This window comes from Anser brachyrhynchus (assembly GCF_964034855.1).
Source record: "Anser brachyrhynchus genome assembly, chromosome: 2".
NCBI lineage: Eukaryota > Metazoa > Chordata > Aves > Anseriformes > Anatidae > Anser > Anser brachyrhynchus.
This window is the reverse complement of record NC_137695.1, coordinates 30,246,212-30,268,833: the sequence shown is the minus strand read 5'-3', so window position 1 is coordinate 30,268,833 and position 22,622 is coordinate 30,246,212. Positions and strand designations below refer to the sequence as shown.

Below are 22,622 nucleotides of genomic sequence, written 5' to 3'. Positions count from 1 at the left end.
CTTCACTGCATTGTTCTGCTCCCTGTTCTAACTGGCTTCCGTGGAAAAAAGCCTTCAGTTGCAACAAATATTTGCACTCTTGCTTACAATATCAACAGTCTCTTCCTGCCCTTTGAAAATTACTATGGCCATAGCTTTAACTCAAGCTGTAAATACAGGAATGATAATGTGATCCATACGGACTCTATTCAAGTTCCATGAAGCCAGAGGGAGACTTTCCACAGATTTCAGTGAGACCTTACTAAATGGTGCTGGGGAAATGTGAACTTTCAGCCAGACATTTTTTAATCCAGTTGTAATTTTTTTCTTTCCTTACTTTCAACGTAAAGCAAACAGATTTGAAATCATCAGGTGTCAGAGTCCAGTACATGGCATCAGGGACATTCTATTTGATAGCAAAGTCCACGTTAGTAGGTTTTGATTTATCTTTTTCAAATCAGACAGATTGATAAAGTGCTCTGAAGAAGTAAGATAATCAAGCAAAACAGCTAAAAATCCTGTCAGAATTTAAGCAGAGCCCCTGTAAAAAGGCTAGCTGCCTTTTGAGAATAGGAGAAATTTTGACAGCTGAGAAAGGAGTTCTAAAATCTCTGCTAATACCACTGACATGAATGCTTTCATTTTGCCAGATGAGTCCACCTTAGCTTTTGTTGTCATTTCCATTATTGAATGATCTCCATTCTGAAAAAGGATAACTAGTTATTGATTCAAACGTCAGCAGCTTAAATGCTATCAGCTAGAAGCAGCAGCACAAGAGAAGGCAGCTGCACGAATACTACTGCTATGCGATACTGAATTTCCTATTCTGTCTAAGCAGGCTTGGGGCTCAGCATAAATGTGGATCTCATAATCAACCATACATTTGTCCTCACAAAAAACTCTGTTGTTCTTCCTACCTTTATTCTAGAAGCAGGCAACACATGTCTAAGATGCAGACTGCAGTGGAGTACAGAGACGCCTGAGCTAGCTTCTGCTGCTTTGGCACCATGAGCAGCAGTGTAGCTGCAGCAGCATGGAACTTGGTGCAGGTCAATATGCCCTTAGGAGAAGGAAGGACATAAGATGCTTCAAGTGCTTGCATTAACTCTTGTAAAGCTAATTCAAGTATATCCTAAGTTGCCTGACAAAAATCACACTGGAGATAGCACTAAACCACAGCCTCCAGGTCAAATGATTTGTTAGTTCTTTCATGCTGTGATTAGCTTCAGACTTCCACAGAGTTTGTTATTGATTATTTCTTTCTGTGCCAGGAATAGCTAAAAGTGTGGAGTTTGGACTCACAAAAATAGGCACTAAGAGCAGTAAGAACATATACAGGCTCCCCTCTAAACAGTTAACAGCTTAATATTACAAAGAGCATATGCGTCTAATATAAATGAGAGGGTTGACTATAACAAGGTAAAGTAATAAATATATTTTATAAGCATAGTTCTGGGCACTCCTAAGAATCAGCCATTCTTGGCCTCCAGGAGATCACAAAATCTCTAATATTAATCTGCATTCCTTTGAGATCCACACACATGATCTGGAGCCTAAGCTGTCTGCAATCCTCTTCTTCCATCTGAAATTCAAAAGATCATTTCCTGGAAACTTTGAAGGGAAAACAGTGAGGCATTTCCTTTCTCTTTCCTTCTTTTCTGAACCACCTCCTTCTACTGGTTGCACCAGTGAAATGTGAAATCTAGACCTAATTTCGTACCCAAAAAAGTGTATATTTAACTTCACTGCAAACTACAGATGTACACCTTTTCTAAGAACCTAGCTCCATCAGAAGCAGACAAGAAAAACTAGCAGATTAATGTCTCATAAAACAGGAGTGTTTCTACCAGTATCAAATGATATTTTTTTCTCATATAGCAATCAGAAAGGTTAAAGGTGAACATTTGTCTTTGCTTTTTGCCATCTAGTCCATCTCCTGAATGAGGGCTTTCTTTGAGCTGCTGAGCACTGCAAGTGCATCTGGAAAATGTCAACTAATGTATTTCAAAGTTATTACATGAAAAAAAAATCCTGAACTTTTTTTTTTTTTTATGAAACCTTCCAAGAAAATTCACTTCCGAGACCTGGCTTGAAAATGAGCAGGAGACATTTTTCAGCCCAAAATAATTTTATGAGAAAGGTTTAAATGTTTAGAAAATACGTTGGAACTGCAATTTCTCCCTTAACCAATAGCCTCAGTGATGGATTACATGACCGAAAGAGTGAATGTATGTGTATACACACGTACACACATCATTTCATTTGTTTACCTTTGGATCAAAAATAGAATGTTACAACATTTGTTTTATCATTTTCGATCCCCCTGAGGCATTGTGACATTTGGTACATTTATTTTTCCTGTGAAGAGATGATTCTTTAATTCTTTGAAGCAGGTGGAGGAAGCATTTAGCAGAATGTTTACACTGTGACAACTATACATCGGGGGCAATAAGGGGGAGTGTGTTTGAACATGCACAGAAAGTCAGAAGTTGATTACATTTCTTACTTCTGCACAGCCCAAATGTACAAGTTAGAGAGAGTTTCTGTCCCCAGTGCAGATAATAACACATACACAGATTTTAAAGGGGCCAAAGGCATCTGGTCATTAACTGTAATTGAGCACTGAAGTCATGTGTGAGTACAGTACCCTTCCTACTGTCCAGCTTTGAACACTAAACTCGAGTCTCTTCCTTGTAGTCAGCAGAAAAAAGGTAAATTCCTCCAAAATTCCTCTCAGGACATCAACAATAAAAGCCTCTTTCTTACTGCATACTAATTTATGTCAGGAAACTTGAAACAAAGGTCCCTGTGCATCTAGAAAGTAGCTACCTAAACACAGAGTTTAAAAATAATCTCTGTACTTGGGATGTTTATGCTCTTGTTGGGACAAGTTTTATGATTCACAGTATGCAGAATAAACTGACACATATAGATGACCTCCTGAGCTCCAGTGTTCTCCTTCAATACTGGAAGGAGGAATCTGGACTAGCTGTATTAAAATAGGGCTGTGCATGTCATACAGGATATGCTAACTGAAGTCCAGTAAGGTAAATCTGGGAGTTTACTTATGTTTTCTTTGTGAGGTACTGTTAAAAGAATATACTAGAATGCTGTAACACACAAATCTTAGTCACACAACTATGGCTGACTCCTGCCCTATCCTCTTTTATTGTTCTGTAATGAAAGCTTATGACTGTTCTATCTTTCAGCAGATGAAAAGATTTCTGTCTTTCTCTGTGAAACTGTATAACTTAAAGTCTTATGGAATATCAGGATGACAGCTGGAATAAACTTATCTCTATCTTGCTTCTCCAAGGAAGCCCTCATCAAACCCCACTTTCTCAGGGAAACTCCAGATTTAAATACTCTTGCCACAGAACAAAGCTTTAAATGTCATGTCATGAATTTTCCTGAACTTGCTCCATAGGTCAATGAATGGAGCAGTTTTCCTATAGACATAGGATATCTACTTCACTCAGGAAGAGCAAAATTACCTGCATTGCCTGTTAGGCAAATGTTAGGCAAATTATCTGCACCAGTGACATGGCATATCTGTAACTATGTTTTTCTCTTTCCATATCCCAATGCAAATGCCATGGTTAGCACAACCTGAATTAATTTTGTTTCTGACTCTAAAGAGGAAGAACAAACAAACTTTTATTTGTTCTGATCCAATGATGATTTTTGTTGATTTGTTCAGCCACAAAAATAATTTGAATATTCAACCAATTTGCTACTTACACAAACTTGTAGTTTCAACAACCATTACCAATAAGATATTTTTTCCAGCTAGATGGATAGCAAGCAAATGATTAATTGGGCAATGCTATCTTTAAAGCATACACATATATAAGGAAGCAAAGACAGAGGGCAGAGGCACCCACAGAAGGCCAGTTCATATTATCTATAACAAATGATGGATTTTGCCACTCTTCAAATTCCATTCAAAGTTTTTTGTCACTAATCTTGCTAGACCCATATTTTTTTCCATACTACTTTACTCTTACTGACCACTGAGATGACTTGCAGCAGAAGTTACTGTTTAATAAGAGTAAAGCTGATGTAATCCATCCCAGAATAATTTCCATCTTTCTAAACCAAATACAAGTATATATGTAAGAACATCCTGTATTACTAATTTAGTCTGACACTTGTTTGTGATAAACTTTTTTATGATAGAAATATTCCAACTTGATATAAAGGAGATCATCATAAGTAATATCCAGAGAGCTGTCACCTCACACATATTTTAAAAGGCAAAAGCAATACCTTGTAAATTATTTAGTTCTTAGCAGGGTCTACTAGAAGAACAGACATCTCTGTTTCACAAAAGTTTTGGCTTCATACTAGACATTATGTTACACCACACAATACACTGATGAAAATGTTTCCTTTGAATTTTAAACTTTTTGCAGAACATACATAGGAAAGGAAGTTTGATTTCATAAAGGAGAAACATTTTCTTCTTTCTGAGTAGAGCTGACTTCTGTTTAAAAAATAAATAAATAAATAAACCTTCCCCCCCCTACTAAACTACTATTGGGAAGCCATCCCTTTAAAGTGTTTTTACCCATATTTTATGTCACCATTCAAAATCTTTATTTAGTAGAGCCCCAGATTCTGACGTGCCTGCTCTGTTTTGAAATAGCACTTACCAGATTGATACATGTAAGCATTAGTATCACGGGGGCTACCAGGTAACGAGGAGACATGATCAAGTATCAGAAACTTGGATTCTATCCTTAGCTCTGTTATTGACCAACTCCATCACTTTGGACAGCTCTGTTTTGTTCTTCTGTCTTGAAATGGATCCTTACCTTTATCTACTTAAAAAACAAGCTCCACTTGGAAGGTAACAACTTCTGCTGGATATAATTGCACAGTGCTTAGCACATTGTGGCTCTGATTTTATCTGAGTCCTTTAGACAAGATAGTACTACAAATAAATCATCATAATAATATTCTTATTTGCAGCTAAGATTAAACCTAAAGTTATCTTATTGGAGTGTCATCCTGGTTCCTGTGATATTTGTCTGAAACTTTCTTCTTAGAGTATAACAAATGTGCTTCAATTCCATTGGTCAGCTTCTTCCTCTAATGCAGATGGGTTAATGGATTTTTCTTACGCACAGTACAGCTTGTTTCTTAGTATTAATTTCAACTTCAGGTTATTGTGCAAATTATGTCCTAGCTGGAAATTGAACCACGTTGACCACTGGAAAAGAAAAGCCTAATATATGACCTGTATTAAACAAATTTGCCCAGCCAGCAAAGTATAGTTGGATTGATTTTCACTCTGTCATAGCGAGACAGTTTGTTAGACAAGTTCTCCACCCAGTGGCTGAAAGCATTCATGAGAGCAAGGACATGATCCCCAGTATGATGCTATTGAAAAGCTGGAGATGTAAATCCTGCTTAAATTTCAGCTGATGCAGGCAAAAGGATGCTTCCTTCATTTAAACCTAAGAAATCCATTAAAAAAAAATGTTAAAGTCAAAAGTAGACTTAAGAACAATAGATGTAAATACCAAACCTCTCCCACACCTTCCAAAGCAAGCAAACAAACAAAACAAAACAAAAACCTACACTAGTATTTTCTGCTGTTTCTGTTTTCAGAATAATTTATCAATATAGACTCAGAACTACGGGTTCTTTATTTGTTTGTTTGCTTTCAGAAGAGTAGTAAGTCAGTTCCCTCTTGGCATCAACACAGGGCCAAAATTAAAGCTTCCCTGAGAGTTATTTGAAACAGGATTTAGCACTTGAGAAGAATTTGCTTTATACGTACAAAATGTGCAGACCCTCTTCCATGTATGAATCCCTTTTCAGCATAATACATTTCTAATATAGGTGTAAGACTGAGCAATATTGCTATGCCCCCCAAAATTTGGGAAGTAGCATTAGATGGGAAAGCTGTTTTTTAGAGGAGGTGCCTGACACGTGGAAAGGTTGTGGCATTTCACTTGATTTGCATCCACAGCTTATCTCAAATGTAAGAACTGCTTTGGTGAATTTCAGCCAGGACTAGGCAGCTTTCCATATAGCAAAGTTTGAAAGCCACCCTGCCTCCAACAATAGTGGGACCAGAAAAGCTTTTCTGTATTTCATCTTTAAGCTTATTCTGTTTCTGTAGGAATTTTTAGCAGCATCTCCCTCCTCTAATCACTGAAAAACCGTTCAAACACTTTTTAGCCTGAAATAATCCCCTGGAAGTATGAAGGAAGGGATCTGGACAGATCCTGTTTTGACAGGACATTAATCACAAAGACGATCTCCTGTTACTAATACTCAAGTACATCTGGCAGGGGGCAATGGGACTTGTGACCGTCTCTTAGCACATGCCAGGGAAGTGCATACTTCAACAACATTGCAACAACATCAAAGAAAATGAAAAGGATTCATCAGCAGCATAGGTATACTTGTTTATGTAATATGAGATTTAAAATAGTTAATTTTTGTTCTTCGAACAGATACACCTTTCTCATGCTCTCTATCTCCCTCAGTATTTTACTTTTTGATTTTCATCTTGCCTCTTTGTGATTTTTGTGGATCCCTTTCATACATTTATATGTATAAATATATATATATATATGCGGAGAAAATATTATTTGGTGAACTTGAAAGTTACTGCATTTTTATACGTAAATCCTACCTTATTGATGAAATCATTGGGTCAGTTAAAAATATTAAAATCAGTATAAATGTGTTTTTAATTTCAGTACTCAAATTTGTAATATACAAGATGAACATATATACAAAAAAGGCAGTGCACATCCCACACAACACCCCTCTCAATAATGCCCAAATGGCCTCACAGGGAGCCACAATAATTCTCACAAAACTTTGCACATCTAGTAGATGTTAATCTACTACTAGACTGGCATTTATTTCTGAATATAAGTTGGGGGGGGAGGGGGGGGGGAAGAATTACAATTGGGTACATAATGCTGTGAATTAAGTATCACAAAACACAGAAGAGAAAAATAAAATTTACAATTAGGATTTTGTCCTGCAAATAATTACAATAAACTATAAATAAGAAGGAAATATTTAAATGCAATTTATTCCCCAAATAGAACCATAGAATAATAGAATCATTTAGGTTGGAAAAAACCTCTAAGATCGTCAAGTCCAACCATTAACCTAGCACTGCCAAGTCTACCACTAAGCCATTATGCTTCATAAGATTAATGTACTAGTTAGTAAAAATACCTACTTTTTCTACTTTATGACTCTGCTCACTCAGTCATTCAACTGTTTTGCAATTTTATATAATTTATAATATTCCAGCTCCCCTAAAACCAAAACCAAAGCTGAATTGTCAATTTATTTTTTTCCTGGTAAATAATGCTGTTTTCCCAAATCAAAAAGACTATTTCACATAATCATTCTGTTTATGCTACAAATGAAAATAAATATTTGTTTGTTGGTTGTTTTTTGTAAAATATTTGGGAAGCTTAAAATGGAAATGTGACAACTAAAACACCCCCCTCCCCTTACCTAAACTATTCTTTCCTGTATTCCACTCCAACCAAATGCACAAAATTCAAAATTGTTCTGTTTTCCTGTATTTTTGTTGCCATTTTTTGATAAGGGCTGGGGCAGGAGGAGGGGGATAATTCTGGGGTTAATGATAAGGGAATGATTAAGTATTTGGTGGACTCTAAAAATTAAACAGTTTAGAGAGTTTAGATAAAACACTGAATATATAGCTTTCTCAGTGGAATTCTCATTCGTTTCTATTTGCTTATTTTTTTGTTTGTTCTTTTGTGATTTTGAGAGAGAGGGGGAGAAATTATGGACAGGACTCACTGCACAGATTTAAATTGTAAGATAGAATGCAGTGAAATAGAGAAGTAGCTTAACTTTGTGTCTCTTTTTCCATTTTCTACTGGAATTTAAATTATGACTCATTTCATGGAGGGAATTTAGAGTCTCTCAAATAATCCAACAAAAGGGTAGAGCAAATACTTTTAAGATGATATTTTATCTTGTACAGATTAAGTACAGTGAAGCACCAGGTTTATGGTGACTTCCCCTGCAGACGGGACTTACTCTTTCTGTGAAGAACCAGAAGATCTGCATGTCCTTTCCGACACTGGGTAGGCGACTGTGTCACGTCCTTCAGGGGAGGAATCTCCTCACCCCGGAGGGAAGTGCATCGGTTTTACAAACTGTTAGCCGACCTCACCACCTAGTGGTAGTACAATAAAAGTTTCCAGGCTAGTGTTAGCCATTAATCTAAGGAGAAATTTGTTATGAAGCACAAATAGTCCAACATAATGCTATGCCAGAATTAGGGCTACATAATTGCATGAAGTCTGCACTCACTTCAGTAAAAACAGAGTACTTATCTGTCTGTCTTTCTGTATCCCCCACATCTCTGACAGATACTAACGGTTCACATTCATTCCCTGCAATGTCCAACAAAGTAGATGTCTTTCTTAATTTAACTCCAGGTGACAGAGTACTTCCCCTGCCTGATACAAGTAACTGTCTGAGCCTTAGCTGGCTTTTTTTTTGTATGTTTGTGTTGTTTTTTTTTTTCTTACTATACATTTGTTTTAGCAGAAATACATAGATTGTACATGGCCACAGATCAGAAAAAGAATGGAAATGATACTATCTAGCAGCTTAAAAAAATAATAGTGTGGAAAACAAATGATTTAGTATCAATGACTTTGAAATAAGAAATCGGAAGGTCTCATCAACAAATCTTTCTTGATGACATTTGCTCTACTTATTTGCTGTAACAATATTTAAGCTTACCACTAAATACAGATAGCCTCTACCCACAATGAACAGTTGTAATACTCACCTATATTCCTTGATTTACCCTGCAAAGTCTAGGTAGCAGAGATATGGCTTCATTATCTGAAACAGATTTGTATTTCCATCAGCTCAGCTGCCCAAGAACTAAAAATTACTGTCCAGGTTATCACTGACTGTGACAGAGTTGGGCATGACTTTAAAAAAGATATAATGGCCTCACACTTACAACTCAAAATGAAGAAATACAGGATGACTTCCTTAAGTTTTGGTTGTTTTCAAACTCAAAGTATAAACATCTACATTCAAGTATTTGTTTCTATGCAGAATACATTTCCCCCTATGGGAGAAAGGAAAAAAAAAAAGAAAAAAGGCTGCATCAGGGGAGGTTCAGGTCATATATAAGAAAAAGGTTCTTCACTGAGTGGGTGGTTGGGCACTGAATATGCTCACCAGGAAAGTGATCACAGCACTGAGCCTGACAGAGATCAAGAATCATTTGGACAATCCTCTCAGATGTATACTTTAAGGTTTAGGTAGTCTTGTGTGGAGCCAGGATTTGGATTTCATGATCCCTGTAGGTCCCCTCTAACTCAAGATATCCTATTCTATCCTATCCTCTCACCAGTAAGCTGAGACTTGATATACAGGCTGTCTGCCTGTAGACAGACAAAATTAACAAAAATGTTTGTATTAGCAAATCCATAGATTTCAAATTGCATTTCATTTACAGAGACCACATTGATTCTTGGTTGTATGATCCTGTGGAACTCTTACAGTGGAGCAATATGTACCATAGTAACAAAATACAGAAACAACAAAGCAGGAAGATTAAAACTGAAACACTGTTTTTGGGGAAGAAAGCAGTTATTTTATTTCCAGCGGTCATTCTTATCATAAGCCTCCTTGTTTTTAAATATCAGATATTGTTATAGTCAATCAATATTTATTTTTTCTCATAAGTATGATCTTAGAAGCATCAAGCACTAGTATAAACTTGCTGTTAAAACCAAACTATCTTAGTCTTATCTCCCATACCAACAGCTGCTTATATGTTTTGCTCACCTTTCTTTGAATGTAACATAATAATAGACTCAATGCTCTTTCAGAATTACTCTGGATGAGAATAACTGAATTGTTATTGTTTCCTGATTTATACCTATATTTATCTAAAGCAAGAAAGAAAAAAAAAAGAAAAAAAAAAGCCAACAGATGATGATATCAGGAACAATTTATAGCAATTACACCTCATCAGCCTCTCAAGGAAAAGGAAGAAGCAGCAGACTTTTTTGCTTATGGTTATTATATACAAACCACAATAAATAAATAATTGATGATACACACAGTACACTACATCTTACTGGAATGAATCAGCACAAGCTTGTGGAAGTTAGTACCACCAGCAGCAGAGACAAGGGCTCAACAGATTTGCTAGAATCTAGCCAGTTACACCACACCTTAATTAACAGGGGATTAAAAAAAAAAAAAGCAAGCCTTAGAAGTGAGGGGAGCCACCACTGTCCTCTGCAATATTTTATTACTTAGAATTTCATACATGCCCCTTTCCTTTGTGTGAATGGATCCATGAATTTATCCTTGCAGATATTTTCCTATTAATTGCACCCCCCTTACTATGACAATCAATGGAAAGATGTTGTCCTGATACATACAGGTACGTGGTACACAGGATTAGCTGAAAAGCCCCCAAGCTACAACCCCAAGAAGGAGAGAAGGATACCTGTCTTGAAAATAAAGTATCAGATGAAAAGCCTACAGTGAAAGTGGACATTCCAGGTCTTATTTGTTGCTTTTTTGTTCAATGACTGCATTTTTAAGAAGCTTTTGCAACACACGTTAGCATTTCCATATTCATACAACTCTTCCCAGGAATGCTGATAACCTCCTGGTGTCAGTATGACTCTACTGCAATTCAACTCCCGTTGCTAAGCCCTGAACTGAGATAAAAAACATGTTTAAATATGACAGCTAATACGCTGCCTGGGGACTGGGACTTCAGTATGTTAGATGAGTTTCTTAGCAGCAGTAAACATGATTTCCTTATGCATTCGTTGTACCATTGCCACAGTTCTGGTTATGAAAGGAATATCTTGATACTGTTCTTTGTACTATACAACCACTAGTAGGCATGTAATTATTCTACCAAAAAAAAAAAAAAAGGCTATTTGTCATTGTATTTATTTCACTTTATGTACAAGATCTCTAGCAGTAAAACAGCTGCACCCATCTTAAGCCTGCTGCCTCTATTCAACCACCTTTACCCCAACCCTGGTTACTCAAAAATGTCAGCAGCTGTACCAAACTGTCCTGAGATACTGCTTCTCTTTCATTTACACAGTAGCAATATCCAGGAGTGGCTGTATCAAATTATGAATCTCACTCATCAGTGTCTTCCTAAACTGTGGCTATTTATGCCCAAATACCAATCCAGCAGCACAGGGCAGAAGACAGGATAGCATGGCAGATTGCTTATTTTGATTATCTGTAGGACAGGTGACTTTAACTGATGTATAACTACCACCTGGCAAGATTCCTACTTGTTTTGATAGCAAGGTAATATGCACGAGTGTCCTCTCTTCTGTTTTTTATCTTGGCCTTTCTCTGTACTAGTAGAAAAACAGAGAGGATTTATTCTGCATTCCTTTACAACAACTTGGGAAACAGTTGAAAGAGAGTTGAATGGGCATACTTGCACATTAACTGAAAGGGGTAAGAAGGAAGGTGACTACATGAAAAAGGACATAGGTATATGCAAAGTAGAGGGAGATATTAAATCCTAAACAGAAATGATTCTAAGAATTAAGGAGTTCTTAGAAATCCCTGAAGAGGGAAAAGAGAGAAAAGGGATTGGCCACCAAATAGTTTCAAAAGCTTCCAGCCATTCTCCTCCTTGAATCCCTGAACCCACCCAGAGATCCCACTAACTCTCCTGGGCCTGTTCTTCTTTTGTCCTTTTCCCAAAACCTATCATGATATTAAATTTTACCAAAAGTACTGAGAAACATTAGATCAGCTCTGGGATAGCCAGCTGGAATGTGCCTAAATGGATTTTAAGCTAAGAAATATTATTACATTTGTTTTGCCTTATCCTGATATGATGGATCATGACGTAGAGAACTTTTTTTGTTAAAATTTCTTTTAACATTGGAGAGAGTATAGCAGATGAAGCTTAGACAAACTTCTGTGGTAATGAGTTTCTTCTACTTCTGTACCTAAACAAGTCCTTCCTTCACATACTGCAGCACTCCACTGTGACTGTACCAACATAAGTGCTTTCTGAGAAGTTTTTACGTTGTTCTCCACTAAGCAGTGGTGTTAAATCACCTTTTCTTAACTTTCAGAACCTGCTTATCAAAATCACATAGAACTAAAGTTTAAGTCCATTGCTCCTGTGTTGTTGCATGGGAAAAAATAAGGTGTCTTTTGATTTTAAAACAAGCTTAGGACCACTTTAAATAAAGCAATTTGGTAATGTGGTTGTTTTCAGAAATACTGTACAAATAACTACTATTTTAAACAACTGAGTTCTATCTCAGAATTCTTAATCATTACAAAGTTGTTTTGCAATGATTTAATTAAATTCCTAAGGATACTAAGAAGAACAATTCTGTTGTTTTTGTTTGTCTGTCTGTTTGTTTGGGTGGTTTTTGTTTGTTTGTTTGTTAGTTGTTTTGGGGGTGTTTTTGTTGTTATTGTTGTTTTGTGTGTGTCTTTTTCTAGTTTTATTACCTAGAAAACAAATGTCTTCTTGGTATTTAACATGCCAGCCAGGGTTTTTTGTTGGAAAAACCCACTGGGATCCCACAGGGATCATGATAACTAAGCTGATCTTCTGTTATAGAATACTGTTTCCAATAGATCAATTTTTCAGAGATACTTTAATAACGGTTTGGCAGAATGGTTGTTCAGCTAGGTGGTCCCTAGAATATCAGACAATCCCAGAGTTTTGAATTACTTTATTGCTTTCCTTTGAAGTAAAACAATAGTAGATGGTTCACTGAAGCATCAGTATTGCTGTAGAATAATTGCTACTTCCAAGGAGATGGCAAAAGTTTCCTGGAAGGACAGTCTTAGTTGAGCATGTTAATTTGGAATTCAGAATAACTCACATTCATTCACTCATCTCAGCTAATCTATGATTGTACAGTTCTCCCTACATAACTCACAGCTAATCTACTGAGATTTCTGTCAAAACTGCAAGATGCTTAAATTGATGTTGCAACCAACATATCGAATATAGTGAAGTTTATGCTCACAAATATAATGAAACTTCAGGAAATTCTTTATTGGTTATGGTTAACTGACAAGCGCTTTGTAGGAGAAAAGTGATTTGGGGATTGAAACTGATAAAGGTGTATGTAGGATCAGTAGGATACACAAAACCAAGATTGGAAAGGATTTAGAGCTCCCTTGTACTTAAATTGGAATCATAGAAACTAAGCTTTTTTGAAATTATTTATAATCTGAAATAAATCTGCCACATACTCACTTTCTACATTTGCTTGTAGTTCTGGAAACTCATCCATAATTACAGAACTGCTTATTTAGTTTACCTAAAGTTTTCCATTATCATTTAAGACAAATGTAGATTTAAGCCTGGTGTTTAAAATGAATTTCATTTTTCAATTCTAACCATAAAAAGCACAAGTCTAATTCCCTGTCCACGATTCAACTGGAAGCTCCTAATTTCTATAGTCATAGTTCATGCCTATTTTTCAAATGAATAGTGTAAGAAATCTGAACATCACCGGAACAAACCCTCTTCTCCATCAGCCAGTAAATTCTTGTCAGTGAAATTTCAGAGTTTGTCAGAAATTCCAGATTATTACAAGAGAGACAGAGATGTTATAATACGGTGCTGAGGCTTCAGGAGTAATTGCAGTATGCATACAAATACTAGTATTGCACAAATTTTAGCACAGAAACTGCTTGTCTTTTGAAGAAATCTGTGGATCTTCCTTTAATTTCTATATTTTCAATAATCTTTAGGATACTGTGTTGCAACCTCAAATTTCTCACCCCAATCTCTCTAACTGTTAAAATGTATTTTATGACAGCCTTTAAGTTCCTCAGTAAAAAATGCTATTCTTCATAGATACAGTCTTCAGTGCAGTCTTGCCCCTAGCTCTCAGGTACTTCAGGTTTCATGGTCTTCACTGAAAGCAACAGAAGGGGAAAAGCTCTAGATGTACTTGAGAATTGAATGTATTTCACCCAGATGTTATCTTTGAAGTAATGAGTCATGTTAACAAAAAGATTCAGTGTCCCAACCAGAAACCTAGCCCTGAAATCTGATCTATCTCAGGTTGCCATGTGTTAGCCTGGATAGAATAAATCGTTCCAAAGCATCCAAAGAGAAAACGCATCTGTGCTGTTGTATAACATTAAGGAAGGCCTAGAGGCGCTGTCTACAGAGACCTTCAAACTAACTTAATCCTAGGGCTGAAACTTGCTTTTAAAAAGCAGCTTCTCACTAAGCAAGAACATTTTTTTCTTGTATTTTTACTGAAGAATGGATAAAACATTTGATAGCTTAGGCATTAATTAAGGCATTAATTTTATTTTCCTCCTCTCTAATCTTCACATTTAGCTATGTAGAATTCTTCTAAGGAAAAAGTACCAGGTGAGACTTTAAACAGTTAATACTGTCCTTCCTAGAGAGTTTGAAATTAACTGGAGTGCTGTTTGTAAAGTGATTTTATTTGCTTTGAGGAAAATACTACAAAAGTAGTGCTGAATAGAAGACTCAAAGACAATGAAGGTCATCTTTCTGGTGCTGGTGACCTGATGTGGCCTCTGGCCTGTGTTGTGGGCTCGCTGCTGAACTGACAGAACAGCCATATTACCTGACCTAGCAAATCTGCGCTGACATTGAGGCTGCTTTGACCCTTGATCTGTACCACTATCAGTCACAAGATACTCTCTTGTTTTGCTAGCCCAGACACTACCTAGGGCAGTATAAATGAGAGAAATAACACAGCACTCCTTTATTTATCAGGGTGACAGAAGAGAGCTCAAAAGAGAGAAAAACTGAGCTATTTATTCTGGTATTTCTTTAACTAAATCTTATTTCTAACACCCTGATCTTGGTATCCAGTTCAAGTTCTGTGCTGCCCTTAACTACGTGACTCATTCAGCTCAATCCATAGACTACACTAATAATTGCTTTGAACCAGCTCTGTTTTTTCTTCTTGACCTTTTGATAAGTTGCACAAGCAATTTTATATAAAACAAACTAAGCTGGACTTCTCCTGCATTGGAAATTAGGAGCACGGACTCTAGCCATAAATGGGAGGAGAATCTGCGCTAGCCCACAAATATACCAACATTGTTTATGTGTACACTTGGGTCTGATGCAATTCCAAACAGCTTCCTCAGATCGGGGATGATTTGGAGAGCTTCATTATGTTTCAGAAAGCTTAGATATTCTCTTTTTTCAGACATTTTGTTCCCTCCCACTTCTAAAACTAAAAATGTCTCTTTAAAAGTGGAATTTCCAGATTTCAAGAGATCTTTCACTCAGATGAAGGCCATGAAGATAATAGCTAAATGAATTTCTATTCTTCCTATCATGTATATCTATTTTAAGCATCACAGATGTACTGTAGGTGAAGAATAACTACCTGCTACAGTGAAAATATTGGCTATCAAAATGTGAGCAGTAGCTCTTCTCTCACTGGTACAGACAGTTGCTATAAATAAAACATCTTTTGTCATTGCAGCTTTTCTCCCCTTGCAAAGAAAGCTCACATGAAATTTTTACTGCAGCTTGGGTAGTGTCAAAGCTCTGCCATAGTGTTCCAAATGAGTAATTTCATTATAATTAATCCACAAGAGATGTGCTTACTCCAGCACTGCTGGCCTTTTGATCTCAAAGAACACAGCACTATTGTAGTACATATTCCTCAAAGGCTACAATGCTTAAATAATACAGTTCTTATGTCTACTGCCTCTTTAAAAATGTAAAGATATTCGAAAGGTCAGTATTCCAAAATGTTGGAATACTTAAAAAATCTTAATTATCTAATGATTAAAGAATTTGGTATGTGTGTGCGTGTGTGCTTAAAATGCATATATGTGGGAATATATGAACTGATTTTAATGTCGTTATTAAATATCAAGATGTATTACGTATTTTGCAAAAATATGCACCTCATTTTCTCAGCTACAAGATGAATATCTTTATTTTAAGTAACCTCACAGAAAGTTGGAGTTACCAATTTGACACTAACATATTTATGCTTTTATAAATGTGGCTATTTATCCTTTAGAAATCTGGCGATAAAACTTATTACAGTAAAGAGAATTATTGCTTCTAAGGCATAGAGCTCTGAAGTTCAAGATTTGCAGAAGGAAAAATATCTGGGCTGACTTAGCTCTTTTAAATTACTGAAATGCTTCAGAATTACAAAGGGTTATGAAAAAAATAAATCTCCATGGCCTTCTGTGTTAGCCCAGGGGAGGTTGTTTGCATTTTTTGTTTTTGGAGATGAGGCGGGGAAATCAAAACCCAAAGCCAATATTTCAGATAAAAGGAAAGATATTGAATAGAATCAGTGCTTACAAGTCTCATAGTTTTCAAGATATTTGAAAGCTTGTGAACAGGTTTAGTCTTTGAATCTGTTGTATTCTTTTGGGGACATCTGGGCTTTATTCTTTTATTTATTTTATTCTGATGGCTGTTACTGATATGTGATGAAAGGAATGCATTATCTTAATATCCTGCACACATTAGCTCCGTATCATAGAATATCCCAAGTTGGAAGGGGTACACAAGGATCACCGAGTACAACTCCTGAGTCCCCAAAGGACCACCCAAAAAATCAGACCATGTATCTGAGAGCGCTGTCCAAATTCTTCTTGAACTCTGGCAGGCTTGGTGTTGTCACCACATCTCTGGGGAGCCTATTCCGGTGTCCAACCACCCTTTCGGTGAAGAACCTTTCCCTGATATCCAACCTGAACAACCCCTGTTGCAGCTTCAAGCCATTTCTTTGGGTCCTGTCGCTGTCACCAGAGAGCAGAGCTCAGTGCCCACCCCTCCACTCCCCTCATGAGGAAGCTGTAGACCGCGATGAGGTCTCCCCTCAGTCTTCTCTTCTCCAGACTGAACAAACCAAGTGACTTCAGCTGCTCCTCATACGTCTTGCCCTTCAGACCCTTCACCATCTTCACAGCCTTCCTATGGACTCTAACAGTTTTATATCTTTCTTATACTCTGGTGCCCAAAACTGCACACAGTAGTCAAGGTGAGGCCACACCAGCACAAAGCAGAGCAGGACAATCCCTTCACTTGACCAGCTAGCAATGCTGTGCCAGATGTACCCCAGGGTATGGCTGGCCCTCCTGTCCACCAAGGCACACTGCTGGCTCATGTTCAGCTTGCTGTTGACCAAAACCTTCAGATCCCTTTCTGTGGGGCTGATCTCCAGTATCTTGTCTCCCAGTCTGTAAGTATAGCCAGGGTTGCACCTTCCCAGGTCTAGAATCCAGCATTTGGTTTTGTTAAACTTCATATTGTTGTTGTTCACCCGGCTCTCTAATTTCTCTAGATCTCTCTGCAAGGCCTCACCACCCTCAATAGGGTCAACAGCTCCACCCAATTTGGTATCATCCACAGACTTGCTCAAAAAGCCTTCAAGTCCTACATCCAAATCGTTTATGAAAACATTGAAGAGGACTGGTCCTAAAATGTAACCCTGGGAAACAGATCATCATCCCAACATAACCCCATTTACAAGAACCCTCTGGGCCCAACCCATCAGCCACCACCCATCTTATTATGCCTTTATCTAACTGTATTATTATGCCTTTATCTAACTGTATTCTGGTCATTTTGCCCAGAATACCTTGAGAGACAGTATCGAAAACTTTACTGAAATCCAGAAAGATTACATCAACTGGCTTCCTATATAGTGGTAATACACTATTGGTGGATGCTTTCCAGTTTTATCATATTGACATCCTTCACCATACCTTTTCAAGAAACATAAACTGGAACAAACACATACTACTTAATAAAATAGAAATATGACAAGTTAGCTATAGCAATAATAATAATAATAATAAATCTGTCTTGTATTCCTTTTACTGGGAGTCAAAAATGCTGTCTAAACTTTGGACTTTTTCCACTCTTTTTTTTTTTTGTCTCTATTTGTGATAAAACACTAAAAATGTTTTATCTGACAAGTGCAGTGGCAAGAGATCATTTGCCTCCTCCCTTATCCCCAAAACACAGGACAGTTTCTCAAATCTGTTGGGGAAAGTAACACTGAAGGTACAAAATAGACATCCGTGATGAGAGAGGGTCTATTTGGACTTCCTGAGCTGCAGCAAAAATTATTCTGTATATCACATAAGCCTTTTGCCATACTGCCTGTATCCACTCTCCCTTGATTGATTTCATTCATATTCTAGTTAAAGGCATATATCATACTTGGCACAGCAAAAGCAATTAATTAGTTGGTATTCCCTTTGTCTCAGTTTTGGTATCTGGTGCCATGGATTTGACTTGTGCCCCCACCTCTGCTTATCTGTCTTCCAAAGATACTCTCAGTAGTTTAAAATTCAATCCATCTTGAATTATTCATGCTCAGTGCCTTGGTGACTACTATATACTTCATTGGTCTAGTCACACAGTGTTGTCTTAGAGCTGCAGGAAAAGGAGGTCAGACTAGCACACTACTCCATGTACTCAACAGTCTTTACAGAACAGAGAGAGTACCTTAGGAGAGTACAACAGGCACTGCTGTTTGCACCCAGACAGCAGGATGAGGTGTTACCCCACCTCTATCTCCTTGTCCCTCTTCTGAAGGAGGATTTCTTGGTTTGCTGCTGTCATCAAGAAAATGAAGCTGTTCAGTGCCCAAGAAGGGCCATTCTAGCCCAAAAGGTATTGTACTGACAGTCTATCATGCCAAACAGCTTTACAGCAAAAAGGAACAAATATACTCACTTGAGAGATTGAGTACAGGCAGCAGCACTGCAAATATCTTCCTTATGACTTCCATTTGCCACAACTCTAGACTGAAGAAACTGTCTCTAGGGTTCAAAGAATAGCTCCAACTCCCACCACATTAATTCTCTGATGAAATTAAAGTAACAGGTTACTATGTAGTTATCTAATTAAGCAGGCACCTTTAGAGACTAAATAAATATATAAATAAATCTTTCAGTTAGCCCAAATACAAGAAGTCTAATGTATACAAGGCACTTTATGGTATCCCAGCCTTTTCTCCTCCAGTGAGGATACTATTGTAGCAGATTTACAAGTCACTCCAAAATGAAAATTGTAATAGAAATGTGAAGATAACTTTACCCACTGCTATAAAAAACTCCAATCTTATAAAAACAGTGCTTACACCTTCAAGATTCATTTAATTCCAGTATAATCTTGCTTCCAGTAAAAAAAAAAAATAAATTAAATTAAAATAAAATAAATCATTTCATCTTTTCTTCCAAATCCCTATCTTTTAAATTTTCTTATTTTTTTCTTATACATCATTATCTTTAGGTGCTTCTGTCTAATTAAAGAACTATTGAAAATGCAAACCCTTCAGGCAGTGAAGAGTCACCTCCTGATTTCTGTTATATTTCATCCATGTATTCCAAACCCAGAAGAAGAATGAAACATCTCAAGTTATGACAGAAAATAAGCAATATATTAAATAATCACCACCTAGGTGCGCTCTCTGCCAAGATGGACAATGGCTGAAATGAAAGTTCATTAGGGTGTAATAGGGTTGGATAATGTGGGACATTTATTTATTTATATGGGTTTGAAGAACCCATTAATTAGATGACAACTCAATTTTATTCACTCCTGTATTTGATTTAGATAACCTAGAGGCACATCTGTTCCATATCAACTACAGAAGCCACCTCCAACTTAGCAGTTTAATCATTTTGACTATTATTTCTGTTCTGTAATTCCAGAGTCATAGAATAGATTATACCAACTCTTTAGATAAAATATCTAATTAACACAATGCAAAGTGATGTGAATTTATAGTTAATAGTACATGTGGAGAAATCATACTAATACTACTTGAAATAAAGTATAATTTGTCTGAACACAACAGACTCCTGACTTTCAGCTGAAAAATGAAAAAACAGACATGATCAAAGTCCCAGGTCTGCCTCTTCACTTCAAGCATATTATCTTTTTAGAAACTGCAAATGAAATAAGAGATTTTAGCTCTTTAGATTCATATACAAGTTGACTATAGTAAACCAAATAAGATATTGATCCAACTCTTCAAGCTGGTTAGTTCAATATTAATGTCACCAGTTGGGATGATTAATTTAAAAAAATCTTTTGACTTAGCTAAACAGATCTATGGATATTATTCCCTCACCCTTGTCTGTGTAATCAAAGTCTAGAATTTAGATGGGGAAGAGAAAATTAGCATTATTTGCTATAAAGGAACAATTTGTGATCATGTATTGCATTTTAAAGATAGCAAGATAGGGATATATTATCTTTACTGAAGAAAAGCAATATATAAACTCATTTACTTGCATTAAGGTATTGCAGTGCACCAGGAGCTGAACCTGTATCTTACAAATCCCAATTCAGTGCTCTCACTCTATATTGCCTTAATTTCACTTAAAATGAAAATTTTGTTATCTTCCTGAAAACACCTGTGAAGTGGATGAAGTCTTAGGTGGCATATAAGTTAGACAGTGCACTGTTAGTGCTGACAAAAAAAAAAATGCTTCTGAATACCAAAGTTTGATCTTATCAGCAACGTTAAACACTTTTACTGCAACCCAGAGCCTGAATTATTTATTATACCTTAAAAGAGGATTTTTGGTTTCAGTTCAGGTTTGTGATTCTTTCTGTGTTTCAGACAAATTATGACAGGCTAGAATATTCCACAAGTGCTATTTACCATCATTCTTTAAACTCTGGTGGTATTTTGGTATAGCACTTGCACACTTGTCTCCTGGAATAATTGTGGTCATGTTCCAAGATAGGAGATTCCTTTTACCTGAAGCTTCTGTCCACAGGCATGGACAAAGTAACATTCAAAGGTCCACTCAAATAAGACACAAACTTAGTGTTTGAATAAAATATGCTTGTTCATCTGATCTAAAGTCCAAAATGCCCCAGTCATCACACTGGATTTAGCCCTATTATTTACATTAATGGAACTTTAAAGTGAAATAGTTGTTCAGGAACACGACAATTCCCAATTAAAAAAAAAAAAAATTGAGTTCCTACTCTACATTCACCTACCTGAATGCTCCTCAATAAATTTCTTACTATATGGGCACAAAATTGTACAATGGAAGAGTACAGGAACATTCCATTATATAGATAGCTATAATGGAAATTAATAGCTATCTTAAATGCACTGCAGGATAAATTTGACCTTACCAAGTCTCACTGCATCAGAATTTCTCTATCCTCTGATGCAGAGGTTTAGTCAGTCTAGCAGTTTGGAAAATAGATTAACTTGAGAAATTATTAAAACAGCATATTGATATCTAATTGTCTTGGACAAGTTACCTAACACACACTCACTGAGTTGCTTAACTTTTCAATGCCAATTGAAATGTTAAGCAAATCTACTATGAAGCTAAAGACCTAATAAGCATCAATTTGGTATCACAATTTAGCAGGAATGAACGTGAATTCTGTTGCTACCCCAAAACTAAATTTTATTAGAAATTCTGGATTCTCCATGACATATATAACTCTCCATGCATACGAGTTATCTGTATAAATGTAGATAGATATGCATGCCTTTTATACCTGCTTATATTTAACTCATATTAATTTTGACTGAGGCTGAATTCTTCATTTTAAGGACAGAATATGGAAAATAAAAAATAAAAAAAGATGAATAACTATCTATGAATAAATAACTTCACACTCAGTTTGGTGAAGTTTTAGAGACCTCAAAGTTTTTGTTTAAATCTTCTGAGAGAATTTCTTATTAAATTTAAGTTTATTTTTTAGACTAACTGATGATCTGAAAAAACAGTGATATCTTCATAAGAAGGCAAAAACTATATATATTTTTGTTGTTTTAGGGTGTTTTTTGTTGTTGTTTTTTGTTTTGTTTTGTTTTCAGTAGTGTAAAGTTCATGATGATTTTAGGAGTAAGATAAAGATCTGCTTTAACTTTGCCAAGGACAAAAACATCACACACACACTTTAAAAAAGAAAAGAAAAGGAAAAAAAACTGTCAACATTAGGGACTCTTAACCAGTTTTCTCACAGATACAGGGAGGAATTTTGAAAATAAGATTGCTTAATGCAATGCTGATGAATTTCTCAATGTTGTGTGAAAATGTAATGCTTGCATACCACTGTTAACATATCTTGTTTAAGAGTTGGAACCTGTCAAAAATAACATTTAAGCATTTGATATGAAGAATTTAAGGACAAAAAAAAAAAAAAAAAAAAAGAAAAAATCTGTGTGTACTTCATATATATAGATGCATAAATACCACATATATATAGTGTGTATACATAAATAGTTGTGTGACAAAGAGTACAATGCAACACGTAACAAATGATTTAAGAAAAGTAAATATTACAATTAGATTGTAAAAACTGTCAAAGACTTCCATGTTGTACAGTCATTCCCATCAAGAATTGGGGAATTCTACTTCTATACCCTGAATTTTTACTGTTTATCTCTTGAATCTTTTAATATCCATTTCATTGTATCTCTGGCAAAGTGACAAGAAGTATAAAAATTTTGCTAAACCTATATTTCTCCTGTATCATTAAAGGAAAAAAAGAAAAAATATGGAATATCAACAAGTCACTTGTTGGTATATCTCATAGCATAGGTGATATATTTAGAACTTCGAATAACACATCTTTAAAGAATTTGAAT

The 22,622-nt window shown here is 36.2% G+C and overlaps 1 protein-coding gene and 1 long non-coding RNA gene across 2 annotated transcripts in view; one reads left to right on the top strand and one right to left on the bottom strand.

Moving 5' to 3' along the window:
• LOC308190308 (uncharacterized protein) overlaps positions 1-22,622 on the bottom strand; it is a 373,068-nt gene that overhangs the window by 135,399 nt on the left and 215,047 nt on the right. The window contains exon 1 of the transcript XR_013947059.1: positions 897-1,034. The gene's annotated coding sequence lies outside the window, so the exon portion shown is untranslated. Of the gene's footprint in view, positions 1-896 lie in introns of the transcript that reaches the window.
• LOC308190309 overlaps positions 1-22,622 on the top strand; it is a 53,595-nt gene that overhangs the window by 21,716 nt on the left and 9,257 nt on the right. The gene's annotated exons all lie outside the window — the stretch shown is intronic.